Source organism: Oratosquilla oratoria, chromosome 11, assembly GCF_046742065.1.
Source record: "Oratosquilla oratoria isolate Oo_2021 chromosome 11, ASM4674206v1, whole genome shotgun sequence".
NCBI lineage: Eukaryota > Metazoa > Arthropoda > Malacostraca > Stomatopoda > Squillidae > Oratosquilla > Oratosquilla oratoria.
Genome location: NC_134787.1, coordinates 65759458 through 65764881, shown reverse-complemented (window position 1 = coordinate 65764881; position 5424 = coordinate 65759458). Strand labels below are relative to the sequence as shown.

General features: G+C 39.8%; 1 protein-coding gene across 5 annotated transcripts in view; it reads right to left on the bottom strand.

Annotated features, from left to right (window-relative positions):
* Gbeta13F (guanine nucleotide-binding protein subunit beta-1) overlaps positions 1-4727 on the bottom strand; it is a 115787-nt gene extending 111060 nt beyond the window's left edge. The window contains exon 1 of one of the 5 annotated variants that reach the window (XM_076193095.1): positions 4566-4727. The gene's annotated coding sequence lies outside the window, so the exon portion shown is untranslated. Of the gene's footprint in view, positions 1-4340 lie in introns of all 5 variants that reach the window. The other 4 variants (XM_076193093.1, XM_076193094.1, XM_076193097.1 and 1 more) reach the window with 4 other exon arrangements.
* Between the last annotated feature and the right edge of the window lie 697 nt (positions 4728-5424).

Genomic DNA, 5424 nt, shown 5'->3' with positions numbered 1-5424 from the left:
ATATGTGTGTGGTGTGTGTGTGTGTGTGGAGTGTGTATGTGTGTGGTATGTGTATGTATGTGGTATGTGCATGTATATGTAGTGTGTGTATGTATGTGTGGTGTGTGTATGTATTTGTGGTGTGTGCATGTATTTGTGGTGTGTGTATGTATGTGTGGTGTGTGTATGTATGTGTGGTGTGTGTATGCGTGGTGCGTGTATGTGGTGTGTGTATGTATGTGTGTGGTGTGTGTATGTATGTGTGTGGTGTGTGTATGTATGTGTGTGGTGTGTGTATGTATGTGTGTGGTGTGTGTATGTATGTGTGTGGTGTGTGTATGTATGTGTGTGGTGTGTGTATGTATGTGTGTGGTGTGTGTATGTATGTGTGTGGTGTGTGTATGTATGTGTGGTGTGTGTATGTATGTGTGGTGTGTGTATGTATGTGTGGTGTGTGTGTGTATGTATGTGTGTGGTGTGTGTATGTATGTGTGTGTGTGGTGTGTGTATGTATGTGTGTGGTGTGTGTATGTATGTGTGTGGTGTGTGTATGTATGTGTGTGGTGTGTGTATGTATGTGTGTGGTGTGTGTATGTATGTGTGTGGTGTGTGTATGTATGTGTGTGGTGTGTGTATGTATGTGTGTGGTGTGTGTATGTATGTGTGTGATGTGTGTATGTATGTGTGGTATGTGTATGTATGTGTGGTGTGCATGTGTGTATGTATGTGTGGTGCATGTGTGGTGCATGTCTGTATGCATGTGGTGTACGTACATGTGTGATGTGTGTATGTACATGTGTGATGTGTGTATGCACATGTGTGGTGTGTGAATGTACATGTGTGGTGTGTGTATATACACATATGTACATGTGTGTGGTGTGTGTATGTATGTGTGTGGTGTATGTGTGTGGTGTGTGTATGTATGTGTGAGGTGTGTGTATGTATGTGTGAGGTGTGTGTATGTATGTGTGAGGTGTGTGTATATGTGTGTTGTGTGTGTATGTATGTGCAGTGTGTATGTATGTGTGTGGTGTATGTATGTATGTGTGTGGTGTGTGTGTGAGGTGTGTGCGTGTGGTGTGTGTATGTGGTATCTGTATGTATGTGTATCTGTATGTGTGTGGTATATGTATGTGTGGTGTGTGTATGTGTGGTGTGTGTATGTGTGGTGTATGTATGTGTGGTGTATGTATGTGTGGTGTATGTATGTGTGGTGTATGTATGTGTGGTGTATGTATGTGTGGTGTATGTATGTGTGGTGTATGTATGTGTGGTATATGTATGTGTGGTGTATGTACATGTGTGGTGTATGTGCATGTGTGTGGTGTATGTATGTAGTGTGTGTATGTATGTGTGGTGGGTGGGTGTATGTATGTGTGGTGGGTGAGTATGTTTGTGGTGAGTGGGTGGGTGTGGTCATAGGTGTGTGTGGTGTTTGTGTCTAGTGGGTGGGTGTATGTGTGTGGTGTGTGTGTCTGGTGGGTGGGTGTATGTATGTGGTGCATGTACATATGCATGTGTATGTGTGTCAAGATTATGTATATATGTGTGTGGTGTGTGTAGGGTGTGACTTGGTTACAAGTATATAGGGTGTGGCATGATTGTGTTCATGTGTGTGGCTTGAGTGAGTGCATGTGTGTGTGATTGTAATTGTGTAGGGCAAGATTGTGTTTATATGTGTGGATAGGGTGTGGCATGGCTGTGTGTCTATAGTATTGGCATTGTTTTGTGTATAGTTTCAGTATATGTGAATGGTGAATAGCATGCTGCAGCACTTGTTCATCTGTTCCTTCAGCATCAATTCTAAAACATTAGGTTAGGTTAGGGAATAGATTCCACACACTCCATTCAGGGGTAACTGTTAAACAAGCGCTGGTGTGGCTGATCTTAAAAGATGCCATTTGTGCATGCATGATCGTGTGTGATTAAATGGAAAGACATTGAGCTGGCCTCACAAGTTCCACTGACTATTGATCAAACTTGTTTGTTTTTATTCTCATATCGCCTCTTGTTTCCAAAGTCGATGCATCTGTTGAGAAAGCAAAGTTTTTAAATCCTTTTGGTACCTTGTCCTTTTATCCACTCCACCCCATGTCTCTATGTTATTCCCCCACCCCAAAGATACTGCATTTCTTGTTGATTTGTTTGCTCCTTTCATTGATCTTAATACAGCAACCATGTCACCTCTTTCTTCTTTCTTTCAACGAGGGTAGTTCCAGTTTTTATACCATTCCTTTTAAGGTATGTCTGGTAGGCTAGAGACCATTTTGGTTACTCATTCTGGTATCCTCCTGACCTTATCTACATCCTGTTTATCCAGGACCACACCCCAGTTACATATTTTAATCTGGAATAGATTAAGTTCTCAGACCCTATCCTTTTTTCATCTCTCTCCATGTACAATAATGCCATTCTTATGCTAATTGACAGCCTAGCCTAGAATCTTATTCTTGCGCCTATGATGTGTGTTGGGAGGGGGGGGGGCAAAGTCACGTAACAATTAATTCCTTTAGTTTGACAATGCACTTGTGCATATTTGCTCTGAAAAACCCAAGAAAACGTTATACAAGTTAGGGGGCAAAATGGGGATCTTGTTCAGCCAACACTGATTATAAACTTGCGCTTTTCCTGATCTGTCCCCTGCCGAACAAGATAATCAAGTATTATTTCATCACAACTAAACCCAAACCAAAAATATGTACATAGATATAAAATATATACCTGTAACAAATTAAATAACACAATTTCCATATGAAATGCATAATATTATGAATATGGATTAATAAAATATATTCTCTATTATGTACAATATATCATCACCCCTCAAACTGTACAGGTGGCAAGCTCTCGCTCATCACAGTAGCAAGACTACCCTCTCGGAATGCCCATGTATTTCCTCCTCTTCCTCCCTACACTTACATTTCATTGCATCTCAAAAACATCAGGACCCTAAAATCATCTATTATCAGGCAGAGGAGGTATATCCACAGCATCCAACTGGACATAATGAACTCTTAATAAATTGAAACATACATCTCCCACCCATAATAAGGATTTTTCAATCATGCTACACAAATAGTTGTCTCAATATATGAAGTAGCCACTTCTAAATCTTATTAGGTGAACTAACCCCTTTGAAGGCACGAGATGTCAAATTTTTCTTTCTGATGTACCCAAAACATTAAAAAACCTCAATTATAGTACCTATTCCATATGTGAAACCCAAAAATGGTGAGGGGTATAGGATATCAACAGTCCTGTAACGAAGAGGGTGGGGTAGGTAGATACATATCTTTTCTTCCCACCATGTTAGCAAAAATGCCTCGACATATCTACATCTACATCCTACAACTGCGACTGCAATGGGTTACAAAGACTATCATTTGTGTACATATCTTTCAACATTTGACAGGCCCCCTCCCCACCCTCCTTCACTCCTAACTCCATCATTATCACATGACCTTGCTTCAAAATCCAGCAGTTCACTCCACACACCAATCTCTGATGACAAATACATCACAGATAACCCTTACAAAACCCACTAAACCATTCAAGGTTTGCATAAACAGGAGTCAGAGCAAGTACTAACAAAATCAATAAGAATGGACACATCAATCTTTCCCTGAATTCTTTACAATTCACATACAATCAAGCCCCAAAATGCCTTTTCATAAAAATGACACAACCACTACACATGTTGAGATGTATGGGGTAACTCCTTGAGGCCCTATACTGTACCTCCCTATACAATACTATGCCCCTCCTCCTCCCCCTCCTCCTCTTCCTCACCCTCCTTATCCCAACATATAAATACCTAGTAGTAAAAAACAAAAATGCTACGTAAACTCACGATTCCCATAACAAGGTATGGGGAAGTAGAAGTTTCCTGTCTACCAGGATTGGTTATGTGAAAAGTATTACAACCGAAGCCCAAGTTTGTCAACCCCACCCCACCTGCCATACCTGTCCTCCCAGTTTCAGAGTCCATTTTTCTGGGGCATTCTCTGCATACAGTATATACCATTCCTGTATATAATGCACAGAAAATAAATATGCATGCAACATTAGAAAAGCAAAGGTATTTCCATCCTTCAACACACTCTATCGGGCCGTCCCCTCCCACTCACAAGTTTCCGACACATTTGCTTAACACCGCCTTTCTAACACATACAACGATTTGCAATATTTGTAAATTACACTGGAGACTTGGGCACATGCATAATAACACATTCTATTTCACTGGGTAAAGACACCGTCAATTTATAAGTCGAGTTGACAGTTGAAGAGCAAAGATAAACATGGCCGCTTCGGAAGAGCCAAGACAGGAAGACAACTTCACACATTATTTCAATCATTTTCACCTTTTTCGTGACTCTCTAGGAACTCCAGGCACACTCTTTGACTAGAAGGGTTATTCTAGATGTTGTATATCACCATACCTACTCTAAAAACGGCTAAAAACAGTCTCAGCCGACAACACAATCACTAGCCAAACATGAACGCCACCGTCCTCCTGTTTTGGATCGATTTTCACTGGTGCCTCTCCTATCTTTTATTTTTTCTTGGCCAAATTTTGCCTTACTTACGCTAGGAAAATCCACACCGAGCAAAACTAGTCAGGGACACATAAATGCAATCTTTCAGGGCCTTCCACGATGAAGGTGAAGTTGTAATTTTGGGGAAACTATTCTCCTCTCAAAATGTTAGAATAATGCAGAGGCGGGGTATGGCCCGTGCTTGTGGTCCCCGTTTGTGTTTCATGACGTCAGTAGTCGGTAGATGACGTCACATCGTCGGAACTTCTCGGATCTGTTCGGATGTCGATGCATATATGAAGCAAATACGGAAAAACTTTGTTATCATATTTAAAGTTCATTAATTTACAAGATTATTGTTTCAACAGTACTATAATTATATAATTTTAGATGTATATAAGATTTTCTAAACTTATATATACTATTTTTTCTATAATCTATTTTAATTTCATTCCATAAATCTTCTTCATTGTATCAGCTTCTCACAAAAGTTCCTCTGCAGCACAACCACACCCCTAGTTCATAGAAAACTATGTGTTTATGGACGATAAGAGAAAACGTTGTTACTAGAATCTGACAGATAAAATGTAAACTCTGATGTATGTGCTTGTCCATATTTGGCATATGTAATTTAGGCATAGAAACACTTGTAACATTTTCAGTGGCGAGTTGATATGTTACAAAGAGAGCGGTTATTATAATTTTCAACTTTCATTCTTTGGCGGTACTTCCAAACTGTTCCCATATTTTAGGAGGAAACGGCTTTTAAATCATCTTTAATCTACTAATTCAAGTGCTATTCTTATAATAGTATTACCTATGTTTTCCCCTTTCACCATTACTTCCACCGTGATTGAAGTAATTTAAAGTAAATTGCCATATTTCCATACTAACAAAATGACAAACACTT